The 16,119-nt window shown below is 30.8% G+C and overlaps 1 protein-coding gene across 8 annotated transcripts in view; it reads right to left on the reverse strand.

Moving 5' to 3' along the window:
* LOC114326792 (protein phosphatase 1 regulatory subunit 3B) overlaps positions 1–16,119 on the reverse strand; it is a 355,647-nt gene that overhangs the window by 49,667 nt on the left and 289,861 nt on the right. The window contains exon 1 of one of the 8 annotated variants that reach the window (XM_028275227.2): positions 15,671–15,986. The exons of 6 other annotated variants lie outside the window; for them this stretch is intronic. The gene's annotated coding sequence lies outside the window, so the exon portion shown is untranslated. Of the gene's footprint in view, positions 1–6,100; positions 6,412–15,670; positions 15,987–16,119 lie in introns of those variants that run through there. One more of the 8 variants, XM_028275229.2, reaches the window with a different exon arrangement.

Below are 16,119 nucleotides of genomic sequence, written 5' to 3' on the forward strand. Positions count from 1 at the left end.
CAAAAAAGTTAATCGCCAGTATTTGGAAGAATATTTGAGTTATGGCTTTACATGGAAAGGTGATGAAGATTGTCCCATGCCAAATTGTTCTTGTGTGTGGTGAAAATCTATCAAATTCGGCAATGGTCCCGGCTAAACTAAAACGCCATTTTTCAACGAAACATGCCAATCTTAGTTCTAAAAGCAAAGCATATTTTCAAAGATTGTTGAACATGCAAGAAAAGCAGGTAAGAAGTTTTGAAAATATTGTTATAATTTCTGACAAAGCACAATTATTAGCTTCTTATAAAATGGCTGAATTAATAGCTATAAGGTTGAAACCGCATACTATTGCTGAATCTTTGGTATTACCAGCATGTGCAGAAATGGTAACAATTATGTTTGGTGAGGATGCAAAAATAGAAATTATGAAAATTCCCCACTCCGACGATACAATAAGAAATAGAATTAAAAATATGTCAGACGATATTGAAAGTACAGTATTTGGTATTATGACACGAGACAATTTTACATTGCAAGTTGACGAATCCACTGACTTTAGTGGCAAAGCCGACTTAGTAGGATTCATTCGTTTTATTTCTGAAAACAAAATAGTAAATCAGTTTTTATGTTGTATGGAACTTACTGAATATACAACGGGTCAAAATATATTTAAGTGCATTACATCATATTTTGAAGAAAATAATATATCATGGAATATGTGCGTGGGTATTTGTACAGATGGGGTACCATCAATGTTAGGCTCTATTAAGGGATTTGCTACACTTGCGACAACGAGAAACCCAAGCATAATAATTACGCATTGTTTCTTGCACAGAGAATCACTAGTATGCAAAACGTTGCCAAATGCTTTAAAACCTGTGTTAGATTAAGTAGTGGGAATGGTCAATTACATAAAATCAAGGCCATTAAAAACACGCCTTTTTAAAGAGCTTTGTTCTGCAATGGAAGCACAACACGAAGTTTTGCTTTTGCATACTGAAGTTAGGTGGTTAAGCAGCGGAAAAGTCTTGAATCGAGTTTTAGAGCTTAAATGCGAATTGTTAGCATTTTTTCAAGAACATGGTGCAGCAACAGATAAATTTGCAATATATTTAGAAAATAATATTTGGCTTGCCAAATTAGGATATTTGACTGACATTTTTAAATACCTCAATAATATTAACACGAGTGTCCAAGAAAAATCTGAAAATATTTTGTCTTGTACTGACAAATTATCAGGGTTTCGAAAGAAAATATCTCTTTGGAAAAATCGCATATTAGAAAAAGGTACATTGGATATGTTTCCCAGTATTAGCGCAAATATTGAAGAGATGAAATCCGTTATCATTGAACATTTGACGCTATTAGAAGGAAAAATTGATCATTACTTTCCTTCCCTAAATACAGATAATTACGATTGGATTCGAAATCCTTTTATCTCGATTAATATGTCGAAATACCAGCTATCCTTACAAGAGGAAGAAGAGTTGGTACTTGTCAACGGATCGCACTCTGGCACTAAAGTTTTCTGAAATATCACTTGAAGGATAATTTTGGATTTCTGTGCAAGCTGAACACCCACTTCTTTCTACAAGAGAATTAAAGGTATTACTACATACTTGTGTGAATTACGTTTTTCAACCGTCACAAATTTAAAAACAAAGAAACGTGAAAGACTTGCGAATATTGATGAAGAAATGAGGGTAGCGCTATCGCATATTAGACCGGACATTGCTAAAATTTGCAAAAGTCATGAGGCTCAAGTGTCGCACTAAATTTGTGTAATTTTTATGTTAGTTATGCCCATACATCTAATTGTAAAATAAAATGTAATAAAATGTATTTATTAATCTACATATTTTTTGTTAATTTCTATTTTTAGAATATGTTTTTATTCTTATATTTTGTTTTTGCATGTATTTGCAGTTAAAGAACGTGTTTTATTTACATTTGCATTTACAGTTGCACCCCGTATTTAGTGTTTCCTATAAAATAACACATTGGTGTTCCGCGACTTTTTCAAAATTTGTCAAGTGTTCCCCAGCTTTGAAAAGGTTAAGAACCACTGATATAGAGGTTAATAGTTTTGCCAGACCACCTTTAATATTATTTGACGCAGTTTAAAAAGAAATTATTCCTTTAAATATGAATGGAGGCAGACATTTCTGTTATCACAGGAAAAATATAGTTTTTTGGTGTTATTTAACCACGGTTTTGTATTACAAGCAAGTGTACGGTAATTCATTAATAGACCACAAGCATAATCATAATTTGCACACAATACGTGATTTCACACACGCAAATAAAACTTTCCAATGAGCTTTCCTGGTATACTAATAAATCCACGTTCATGTGTGAAAACCGATCTGATAATCATAAGTTGTTTATTTTGCTATTAGTATTAGCTAAAACATATGTTAACCTAAAAATAATTACTAAATCAAGTGTATGATGAAAATTACGGATTATAAGTGATGGTGTAAAAATGGTAAAAAATTACATAAGGTCATTAAATATCAGGTTTGTTATATGATTTAATAAGACATATCCAATATCTAAAACATAAATAAAACATATTAAAAAAAACTGATCTATCTACTAGAAATAAGAAAGTTACAGAAGTCGTCAGAAAAGTTAAAAAAACTTTAATATTTTGGCCATATTATGAGCCACCCAGAGATGATATAAATATACTCCATTTAAGATAAGACAAAATAGACAGAAGGAGAAGGCCAGGTCAAAGAAGAATGTCATGGCTTACAAACCTGAGAAAATGGTTTCAGATTCCCTGTATCCCCTTTCCGAGCTGCAGTCAACAAAATTACTACAGCTACTTTGATAGCCAAAATTTAATAAAAAATTTTGGTCTTGGTAAAAGGTATATTATTTTAAAAAGCCCTATAGGGCTACAAACATCGAACAAAACGTTTTCGCTCTAAAAAGAGCATCATCAGTGTTGCAAGAACATGGTGAGCCAACCAAAAAATACGAAGGTCAAAGCCTTCGTATGTGGATTTTTAAAATAGTACTTTTACTAGAAACAGTGGTTATTAAGGCTATGGGTACATAATTCGCAAATATTTTACGTGTATCCCTACTTTTTCTGTCTTTACACGGCAAATTACGTGTAGTAAAATTCACACTGGTATGAATATGTAAACATTACTAGAATGTCATTCTACTTGAAAATGTCATCATTAATTTAAAGAGATGGCTTTTGAATGTTCTTGGATAACTGTTATTTTTATAATTGGAAATTATTAATTCAGTTAATAAATGTGATAATTTTTTCACTAACTATGTATTCAGTGATTGTAATAATTTATTTGTACAACAAGGACTAATACTCAATCGAGAAAAGAGGAAAAGTGTTAAAGTGATTTTTTAATAATATATTGTTATGGAACGCTTACAATTTTGAACATCTTTAACAACAAAATACTTGGATCACAGAATATATTATCCTGATGTATTCTCTGCTTGGATCTTCCACAAATAATACACAATAAATAACTTTTTATTAAATTCACGTCTTAAATCAATTATTTATCAAATACACTATATTTCAATAATATTTAATCAATAACTCAACATATTCCCGATGCAATGTCAAATATTTAAAATTGTCACTGATTGTCAGTGTCTGACTGACAATATATGCTGACAATATTATATTCGGCTGAGTGCGTTGTAAGACAAAGATAGATTTGTAAAATATTACCACGGCATTGTGTTTATTTTTTTCGAATCCTGAAAAAACCAATAAATATTTTTGAAAAATTTAAACGCAGAATGAAAGACTAAATTATTATCGAAAGCCCTTAGAATAGAATAGAGGTCCCTTAGAATAAATAAAAAATTTATTTTGAATGATATATTTGAAATTAAAAATCACACTAAATTTTCACTTAGTTTTTCACCCCTGTAACTTATTAAAATAAACATTATAGAAGTTCTCAGAGACTTTCGGCCCTCGCTAATAACGTGATCTTTCATTCTGCGTTTAAATTTTTCAAAAATACTTAGGTATTAGTTTTCTCAGGATTCGAGAAAAATGAATCCCCATTTGAATAGCATTGCAGCCGAAAATACGTACCGATCCTCTTAAGGATAAGATATAACTAAGGTGCATTTAGAAAAATAAACTAATGAATAAAGATGGAATTGAATACAGAATAGGAGTTAATACTAGGCAGTAACAAGAGAAACGTATGGCATAATAAAGAAAAATATAAAGTTCAAATTTAAATCTTTGATAAAATATTTCATCACTTCGGAAATCGCATAATTTGTTTAATTTATGAACGTTATACACCCATTTTGAGAACGATTTTTGACATGGAAATCGAAACGTGAAAATAAACTCATTTTAAAGATATACTGCGGGTTATTTCCAATAAAAATAGTAAATTGTATTAAGATGCCACGAGAAAATATCTTTAAGACAATAATTGTAGAATATATTCCAGATATAGGCAACTAATACATAATATAATATAGTATATTATATTATAAAACCCAATTAAGCTAGTACAGTGGTCGGCAAAGTGCGGCACCGGAGCCGCATGTGGCTCTTTGGCTCCTTAGGTACGGCTCTGGCACAAATATCCACGGAAAGCGCAATAATATTTTCCGTTAATAAGAATTCGTAGGAAAAACTTTACATCTAATTCTGATAAATTAGCTTTTATCAAACTCTAGCATTTGCCAAAAATCATAAATCATAATCATAAATCAAAAATAATAGCTTTGAAATATAGTTTCTGGATTTAAAAAACAAGGAGGTATGGCGCTATAAATGCGAACGTCTTTGTCTTGAATTGGAAATATTGGAGAAGAAAAAATATTCACAACACAAGAAGTGGTCTGCTTTGAATGACCTGGAGAAGGAAGACATGATCATTTTCAACGCTTGGAATAATGCTCCTGATTCTTATGATCAGCTAAAAAAGCTCACGTTTGATGTTCTTTGCCTTTTCGGTTCTACATATCAACATTTGAAAAAAAATGGATTTTGCGCCAAAAATTTTGTAAAAAATACAGTGTTGTAGGAAATAAAACCCTACAAAACGAAAGGAAATAGAAGTTTCTACGATGATTAGAAACGAAGATCTCGCCAAAAAAACGAAAAAACACATTTTCATTTTTGGGGGGTTATGGATGGGGCTAGGGATTTAAACATTTTTTTGGTTGAATACTTTTTGATGTAGAACATGTGGTTCTTTTATTTTTGGAATATCGGTGGAAGCATTTTTCACTATCTTAACCGACTGACTAGATTTTTTAGTTTTATTTAGCGTAACAAAAGTTTGCTGAACAAGCAGATTTGGCTCTCAATTTTTTTAAAATTTTTGTAATGTTCATATTTGGCTCTTTAGCTAAAAAGTTTGCCGACCACTGTGCTAGTAGATATTACCAGTGAATCCCATCTCCATTAAGAAAGGAGTTCAACAAGGCGAATTAATATCACCAAAGATATTTAACCTAGCTTTAGAAGACTTTTATAAAACCATAACAGATTCAGTGATGACATAGTGATTATAGCGAACAAATTCGAGCAATTACCAACTATGATGGAGAAACCCGAAAGAAAAAAATCAAAAATACTTAAAACTTTTCTCTGTATCTTTTTTAGTTTTAGGATACTGGTATCCAAAACCAAGCTGAAACCATTTGGTGATATGGTTTCAGCTTAGCAAATCATTTTCCACATCAGGGTTTGAGATCAGCCTGTGAGAATATGGACCACAAGAATAAAATTAGAGGCCATCCCAAAAGCGCATAATAGTTAGTAGTATGGAACAACGATGGAAGATGGAATGACAAATCATGAAGGAATGAAGCTATACTGTAGGATATGCGGATATGCCTATATAAATGAAAAATAGAAAACTTCACGATTTTGAAAACTAAACGATAAAAGGACCAAATGTACTTAGTGGTAGAAGGAGAAGGTATAAATAACCAAATCAAAATATTTCGTGTGAATTTACACCAATAAAGTATTTACAGATGTTACTGATTGGTTAGTATATTGTATATTATAGTATTCTTATAGCATATCCATGCTACTTATAAAAAAGGTAATAAAGACAACAGTAAAAAATAAAATACTTACAAAAAAAAAACAGAACTCCCAACAAACACTTAAACTTATCCGAAAAAGAAAAGAATCACAATCACTTAAAAACTATTGCTCTTCAAAAATATCAGGAAATACAAATAAATTGCCACTTAAAAATTTTGAGAATCAATATCCAAAAACTTGACAACCTCTCTCGTCGCGGTTACGCCACCGTCTAATCGACAATCAACGCGCATTATCACTCCAACACGGCTAGCACGTGAATGACTGGCTGCCAAAAAACTGGTGATAATGCGTCTTATCTGTATAATATGCTAACTACTACTGTAGAAGGTTGTCGCACGAAAATTCAAATAAATTTTATCCAGCATTATTGAAGTAGATAATGTATGGATTTGATATGAATTAAGTTAATTGCGGGATAATATATATATGCGTAATTTTTCGACCACTTTTGTGGAGGTGGGGGGGCTCCGCGGAATTTTACTAAGTTTTAGTATATATCTATATTATTTATTGTAAAAAAAGTAGCCTATAGCTGTTTTTAGCCCTGTAGGTGACCTTGGGCTTGAGATATGCCCCTCGAAATTGTCAAAAATAGCCCATTTTACGCTTATCATAGTGGATCTATTTTATCGCAGAATGTCTCATTTTTCTTGTTATGCTGGGGCGACACTAGCGTCTAATGCCTATAATTGTCGCATAATTTGAATTAGAGATGTGTCAAATAATTCGATAATTAACGGTATTAGACGCTAGTGTGGCCCCAGCATTACAATTTCAACTTTTTGATGAAATAATGTACAAAGTACAATGTACGTTGTATTTTATAGGTTAATAAGAATGAAATGAAAGCTTACAAAATTTTATAATTTTCAACTAATTTTCAAAATATAACTAAACGAGGGAAAAAATGTAGAAAACGGCAAATGCAAGATGTTTTAAATATCTGTCAAAAGGGCATCTGTAAATTAAAATTCTTCTAATATATTCGAAGATACAGCTGTTTAAAAATAGCTAGTTTTTCGAAAATCGCACTTTTTTTAACATACACTGAAAAAAGAACTAAATATAAATTTGACACACCATGTATTTATGCCCGAAAAAGTAACTATTGGAAAAAACGATTTACCAAGTTTCACCAATTTTTACTAATTACCAACTATTTATCAAGTTTACAAGAACCTATGTACTAGGTTTTGTGTGTGTGTATACTCCACAAACAGGTCTGGGTGAGAATGAAAGAAGAGCTTTCTATGACCAATTAGGAGACGTCCTGAGTGATATTCCGTCAGAGGAGAAAGTTATGATAGGAGGTGATTTCAATGCACATGTGGGCCAAGCCAAAGCAGGATACGAAGCAATACATGGAGGATTAGGCTTTGGAACTAGAAATAAAGCTGGAGATGACATGCTTGAATTAGCATCAGAATTGAATATGGCGATTGTTAACACATTCTTTAAAAAGAGAGAAACTCAACTTATTACGTACAAAAGTGGACAACATCAATCCCAAATAGACTATTTCATGATAAGGAAAGAAGACATACGTGCATGCAAGGACTGCAAGGTAATAGTTAGTGAGACAGTAAGCCAACAACATTAGCTGCTTGTTGTGGAGATCGAAGTAAAAAGTTAAACTAAACCAAAATATCGGAGAGGACCACAAAAAATCAAGTGGTGGATGCTAAAAGATGAGAAAGAAGATCTATTCAGGGAAAGAATAGTAGAGAAAATATGTTGGAACATGAAAGGAAGCCCTACTACAATTTGGAGAAAAATGGCCAGTAGTATTAGAGAGACTGCTATTGAAATACTGGGGAAAACGTCAGGAAAAAAGTTTGAGGATAAAGAGACTTAGTGGTGGTCAAACGAAGTTCAAGGAAAAATAAAAGAGAAGGGAAAATTATATAAAAAGTGGCAAGAAACCAGATCCAACACAGATCTTCAAAACTATATGGTCGCAAAAAAGGAAGCGAAAGTAACAGTAGCAAAAGCTAAAACAGAAGCGTATTCAAACCTATACGATCAACTTGATACCAGGGAAGGAGAAACGAAGATATATAAAATAGCCAAACAGAGAGCAAAGAAAGCAAAATATTTTAATTAGATTAGATGTATCCGAGATGAAAATAATAAAACTAGTTCACGAAAAGGATGTCAAAAAGAGATGGAGAAAGTACTTTGACAGCTTATTAAATGAAGAATTTGACAGACAGCCTGTGGAGTCAACGGAGACAGTAGCAGCAGTGGTCACCAAAATAACAAACGAGGAAGTGACTCAAGTACTTCAAAAAATAAAGAAAGGAAAAGCGGTAGGAACAAGGTGGCTAGCATGTTTATTTAATAGAATTATGGAAGTTGGACAAATGCCAGACGAATGAAGAAGCAGTATACTAGTACCTGTCTACAAAAACAAGGGAGATATACAGCAGTGTACAAACTACAGGGCTATAAAAGTGCTTAGCCACACCATGAAAATATGGGAGAGAGTAATTGATAGACGGATACGTGAAGAATCAATTTGGCTTTATGCAGGGCAGATCAACAGCAGACGCAATTTTCATTATAAGGCAGTTGATGGAAACATACAGGAGTAAAGAAACAAGTACTTCAATTTTCCCAAGTTTTAAGACTACAAAACAGAAACCAAGTTTTAAGACGACAATTTTCCCTACCAAAGTGGCGACACTGACAAACACATGGACAGAGAACAACCTGTAAGATTCTTCTTATGTAATCGATAGAGCAAAATGTGTTGTTTATCAAAAAAAAAACACTTGTAATTCACGTCAAGTTAGTCAATGATATTATTTATGAATCAACAACAAGTAAACAAGCAATCTATGAGTAAATTATCATTTTTTAAACCTTAGGTGTACCAAAAAAAATGAATTTTTCCAGAGCTTAGTGATATTTATGAATCAATAATAAATAAACAAGCTACCTATGAGTAAATTATCATTTTTTAAATCTTAAGTACCAAGAAAAATAATTATTCCAGAACATAGTGTTAGGCAACATTAATTTATTAGATAAAACAATTTTATGAACATACATAGAATGAGTGAATATGTATTTGCACTGACGTATGTATTTTTATTCCAGATTTCATCATTAATTATTTATATGGGAAATAAGCCACAATTAAAATGAAAAAAATAATTTTATTAACGTTTCGACGCCCAAATCGGGTGCCGTTGTCAAAATACAAAATATTACTAAAATAAACTAAAGTGTTGTTGCTAAGCAAAAAAATTCTTCTAATAATTTATTTAATCTCACTCATTTATATTGGCAATTCAGACATATATTATACATTTTAAAGTAGAAGACTTTAAAATGATATTGCCAATATTTATGAGTTGCGTTCCTGGGACGACTTACTGAAAGATAGTTCATTCGATTACATGAAATTAACCCCAACTCAAGAATATCCGTCATAAAAAATTATAGCATGTGATATGTCTTTAAAAAGACAACCAAATGCAACGACAGTAAAATTCTCGCGTTAGAGACTTCATAGTAAATCACAAGGGAAAACCAGGAAAAACCCTGTGATACTATCCCGACATCGTAAGTATTTGGTCTTACATTAATTTACTCTCAAAAAATAATACCAAATTCTGACTTGTAACATGTTTAAATTATAAATAATATTAATAATACTAGATATAAGTAATACTAAAATATATACTAGCTCGATATTATTGACTTACTAATCTTGGTATTTTCTTTCTATTGACTTCCTCTTTCAGTATGGGTAACCACATCCTACTGCATTCTACCGAGGAATTTGCGACACAATTGGTTTCATTTAGCATAATTAGAGCCGCTTCTTTGATTTTTCTCTTTTTACTATCTGATTCTTTCAGGACTATACTTGAATCTCTCCACTGAACTCTATGTTCATTATCCCATGCGTGTTGACATATTTGAGATCTCTCAAATTCTCTATTTTTAATATAAGATTGATGTTCACTTATTCTAACGTCTAGTGGTCTTGATGTCTCACCTAAATAAAATTGTTCGCATTCACAAGGTATTTTATAAATGCAATTCTTTGTTCTTTCTTGATCATTGTTAGGTTTAGTTTTAGATAGAATAGATCTCAATGTGTTTGTTGTTTTGAATGTTGTTGAAATGTTGAATTTATTTCCTATTGTTTTAAGTTTCTCGGATAGTCCTTTTATATATGGTATTGATATTTTCCTCGTATTATTTCTGGTGAATGTTGTAGGATCCCGTTCTAAGTTGTTCTGTTCCATTCGATCCAATCTTGACAATTCCTTATTTATAAACGATAAAGGATAATCATTTTTTAATAAAACAGATGTTAACAATTGTTTTTCTGCTAAAAAGGAATTTTCGTTAGAACAAGTAATTTTGGCTCTATCATATAAGGATTTAATGATTCCCTTTTTAACGCTGATGTTGTGATTTGACTTGTAATTGAGATATCTGTTGGTGTGTGTTGGTTTTCTATACACTTGAGTCTCATATCCAATATCCTTCTTTGAGATCAAAACATCGAGGAAAGGTAGGCTGTTATTGTATTCCTTTTCCATTGTAAATTTTATTGTCTCTTCTTGATCGTTTATAATATTCAGGAACGTATCCAACAATTCTGATCTATGAGGCCATATTGAAAACACATCATCTACATATCTCCACCATACTGTGGGTTTTAAATTTTGTTTAGAAATAATATTAGTTTCGAAATCCTCCATAAATATATTAGCCAATAATGGAGATAAAGAAGAGCCCATTGCTAGACCAAAATTTTGTTTATAGAATTCATTGTTTAGTTGAAAATAGGTATTATGGGTACATAATGTCAATAACTCCATTATAGCTGATACATTTAGTCTTGTCCTAGTTGCCAATGTATTATCATTCTCTAATTTCGTTTTGATTATGTTTGAAGTTTTATCTAATGGTACATTTGTAAATAAACTGTTTATGTCAAAACTTACTAAAATATTATTTGGATTAAATTCAATAGTTGATAATTTGTTTAAAAAATGTTTTGTATTTTTTATAAAAGTGTCATCATTATTAGCAAATGGTTTTAGAATGTTTAATAAGAATTTTGATAGTTCACTACAAGGAGAATTGATGGTACTACAAATGGGTCTAAGTGGTATGTTCGCTTTATGAATTTTCGGCACTCCATAAAAATGTGGTGTCTTACTGTAGTGAGGTGTCATTAATTTTCTTTGATAGTATGTTAGATCATTTTTAAATTTGAATAAAGTTCTATATATTTTGTTTTCCAGTGTCTTCGTTGGATCCTTCGTTAATTTGCTATAAGGTCCATTTGTAATTAGATCTGTAATTTTGTCCTCATATTGTATTTTATTCATTATTACAGTTGCATTGCCTTTATCCGCTGGTAGGATTGTTATGGAGTCATCATTTCTTAAAGTTTTTAAAGCTTTCATTTCCTCTTTGCTGATGTTCTGTTCAATTTGATTAGACTTTTCCAATTCAAGTTTACATAGTACCCTATATTGTTCTTTTTCATGAGTTGGTAGACACTGGGATATTTTCTCCACTGGGATTAATTTCATGTAATCGAATGAACTATCTTTCAGTAAGTCGTCCCAGGAACGCAACTCATAAATATTGGCAATATCATTTTAAAGTCTTCTACTTTAAAATGTATAATATATGTCTGAATTGCCAATATAAATGAGTGAGATTAAATAAATTATTAGAAGAATTTTTTTGCTTAGCAACAACACTTTAGTTTATTTTAGTAATATTTTGTATTTTGACAACGGCACCCAATTTGGGCGTCGAAACGTTAATAAAATTATTTTTTTCATTTTAATTGTGGCTTATTTCCCATATAAATAATTAATCATAAAAATGCCACAAGGAAATAGCTTCAGATTTCATCATACTCCAAAAATTACATAACTTATTTTGCAATAAGAAAAAAGGTAAAGTTTCTGGCAAACAGTGATATAAATTTGGTAAATATATTTTACAAACAAATAAAATATTTAAATAAATTAGTAAATATTAATTTCACTTGGTCTAAGTCTAGAGTCTAGAGTCTAGATTCTAGATAGTAGAAACTGCCGTATAATAAATAATATATATTACGAACAAACTATAGCGATAAAAAAGATGGATTTTGCGAAAAAAGGATCAATAATGAATAAGAGTAAATCAATAACCTAAAAACGATAAGATGGAAGGGTCACATTTGGAGATACACGTACGATCAGATGATGAAATAAAAAAAGTTCTTAGAGAGGATATTCTTAAGTTTTAGAAGAAGAGGAAGATCAAGAAAGAATTATATGGTGACACCAAGTCGTACAAGATCTAAAAACTAAACAACGATAGGAAGGTACAAAAGGTATTATGTAAATAGAAATTGTATTGTGGAGCATAGACTCTAACGGATATTATGTGCAAGAAACTACAATTTTTAGAAATGTGGACCTAAAGGAGAATATTAGAAATTCCATAAACTGCCAGAAAAGTGGATGAATATGTGTTAAGCAAGTTATCTCAAAAATATTAAATCATAACATACTTAAAAATATTTGTAACTAGTACAAAAAATTGCATAAAAAATTGAAGGCAAATTCGATGGGGATAGAAGAACACTTTATATAAAGAATTTACGCAAACGAAATGGAGTTATAGTTATATCAACAAATCAATATTGCCACCAATATTAGATCATATACATATTTTTTAGTTGTCAATGTTTTACAAGGATATACCACGTCTATATATACCAAGGATATACCACAAGGTCTATACCGTCTAGAGGTATGACCAGTGTCATTTCAATCATGTACAGCTAATTAGTAAAACTGTAATAGATGTACCGTTAATTATATTAGCATATGTAGTCATAACATAATATTATTATGTATACATATATTAGCCAATGAATGGCGGATGTCAATGTTTTATCGATGGCTATAGAAAATTGAGAAATTTGGTCTTAAAATTGCTGACAACTGGAGATGACAGACACAAATTCAAAAAGCAGATTTGAAATACTCGTACACAACCTGGTTGAAGAAAAATCTTTAAATTTTTGGAAACTGGAAACGAATGTTATCTTGTTGAAATATAAATGTGAAATATAAAACAAAATGGAATAGAATGCTCATTCGCCAAAATCTATACCGTGAATTTTTTAACAGAAATGGCCTCTAAGAAATGTGTTCAAATTTATTAATTTTGTTCAAAATTTATAAGTATTAGATGACCGTGATTAGTGGAAAGACTTAATTGTATTAAAATTAAAACGTAAAAAACTTATGTCTGCCAGTAGAAGTACAAACATCTTGAAAAAAAATAAGGTGATCCCCGTTATACCTTTATCATTGACATGTTTACACAAAATTACATAAAACACGCTGTTATGATATGCTACATAAGAAATAAGATACCTACTTTTACGTGGTGTGCTAAGCTGATACGCAATCTTATTATGAACTCTGAGGATATTTTACAAATAAATAGTTCTTCATATTTAAAAAAAAAGATAATTTAATGTAACCTTTAATTAATACCAAACAAAATAGTAAACAAAGTAAAGGGGTTTGCCCTCTGTTTTGCAAACAGCAAAAAAGTGTGGCAAACAGATTGTGGAATATTCATATGCAGGTCGTTAATGAAAAAATGTTAATACCTAAGTAAAAAATATCTACGAATAGCGAAAACATTTGGCAGAAAGCGAGAAAGAATATTATAATATCAATAAAATCGAATAATACAGAAGAATAATAATAAATAAATTGTTGCAGTGTGAATATCACTATCCAGGTTTCGTTCGGAAAAAAATCTGATTCTTGCACGGAAAACCTTACAGACCTAAACGAAAAACTAATTTTTTTTTAAAGAGTAATGAGTTACCAATTTACTAGTAATGACAAACAAAAATAACAAATTGAAATAACAAAAAATATGCCTCACTGAAGAAGACACAGACGAAAAGAAGAAATGGCGATTGAGATTCTTGATAAACGGCAAACAGGATAATATGCTGTGTAAAGGTAAAGCTCCGAATAAGTAAGTAAAAAGATATGAGTTAGTAAGATAATAAAAAGAGCAAAATGGGAATAAATTGGATTTAATAGAAATAATAAAATAACAATAAGAGAGAAAAGAGTTAAATCAATAAGAAAACTGAGCAAAGACTAAGTAAGCCGAAAGGAATGTTTCAAAGAGAAAAATGGCTTGATATTATACAGGAATATAACATGTTATACATATAGACCTGGATCCCGCGTACCAAAAAAAAGGTGATTAATAACAAGCTGAAAATTTGTTAATAGTTTAACGTTGTCTAGTCGGACAAACTTTGATGTATGGGAACACTGGAACAGGGGAAATTTTAATTGTGGAATAGCTTAAAATTTGGAACGCCAGACTACGAAAACGTTCCATGTATTTTGTCGGACAGAACTTCCAATTGATTTGTTAACATCTCATTAAAATCTCATGCAAAAATCAGACTAGTGTTTATTACCAACTGGGCATTTAATGAATGGAAAACTAAGAACATGTCAAATGACAGGAATCGTGTTGGTTAGTAATAGCAGTCTGATTTTTGCATGAGAGTTTAATGGAAGGGTAACAAATCAATTGGATGTTCCCTCCGACAAAATACATGGAACGTTTTCGTAATCTGGCGTTCCAAATTTTTAAACTGTTCCACAATTAAAACTTTCCCTGTTCCAGTGTTCCCGTACATCAAAGTTTGTCCGACTAGACACCGTTAAGCTATTAACAAATTTTTAGCTTGCTATTAATAAACTTTTTTTTGTGACGCGGAATCCAGGCCTAATAGATTATATTATTATTTCATAATATAAACATGTTACACTTAGGTATGTCGTAGTAAATTTCTACTTACATAATTTAACATTATTTATTTTCACTATGAAGACAGATAATGTGTAATATAAAAAAATTAAATATTATGCTTATACACAGGATATTTTACAAAAAATAGTTATTCATAGTTGTAGTAAAAAGATAAGTAGTTCTTTTAATTATACCAAACAAAGTAGTAAATAAATATAGTAAACAGAAAATGGAATACTGGAGCAGTTCAATTGAAAAATGTTGGTAAGTAAAGAATACGAATAGCCAAAACATTAAGAAGAAAACAAGAAAAATATGTTTTCTTTCATATAGATAGTCACTTCAAGAAGAAATAAACTGTTGGCGGCGTTACTATTAATATCCAGATTTCACCTTACAAGAAAATCCAGAGTATCCAGAAAGCCCTACAAGAAAGAAGATCAAATTGTTTTCAAGAGTACCTAATGAGTTACCAATGTAATAGTAATGAATGACATGAAAAACAGGCAAAATTAAAATAACAAAAACTACGAAAAAAAAAAGAATAAATTGGATTTTGTGTAATTCATAAAATAAAACTAAGAATCAGTTGAAATGAAAGTTGAATTAATAAGAAAACTGAGCAGACTAAATACGCCGAAAGCACGGTTTCAAAGAGAAAATGTTCCGATATTCTGATTTAAAAAAATTACCGAGCAGGAGTATTAATTGTTACAGTTTATGTCATAATGTCGTAGTAAATTTCTATGTACTTACATAATTTAGCACTAATTTTCACTATACAGATTTTCACTATGAAGACAGGTATATAAATATAAAAAAAATTTAAATAATAAAATGTTCATACACATCAATCACGACATCTATCACGCACTAGCACTCCCAACGACTTCAAACACTCGAATAATACGAAAACCTTGAATCAACAAACTTAACAAACGTAACCATCGGTTTGCGATTATTTATCGTAATTTAACTTAATGATATTGTTTACTTAAAGTGATAAGGACAAAATTCTACATGAGTATTTTCTTTTGCATGCCTGTTATTGTCTACACGACAGTAGCGGACATTGCATACTAATCTGAAATCTGAACTGAACATCGAAAAGTTGTAGTAGTAGTTCTAGTTTTCTATTTTGGTTTGAACACGCATCTACGAGTATTAATTCAGTCTTAATTTAAGCCGGTGTCACGTTGACTTAG

This window comes from Diabrotica virgifera, chromosome 4 (genome assembly GCF_917563875.1).
Source record: "Diabrotica virgifera virgifera chromosome 4, PGI_DIABVI_V3a".
NCBI classification, from domain to species: Eukaryota; Metazoa; Arthropoda; class Insecta; order Coleoptera; family Chrysomelidae; genus Diabrotica; species Diabrotica virgifera.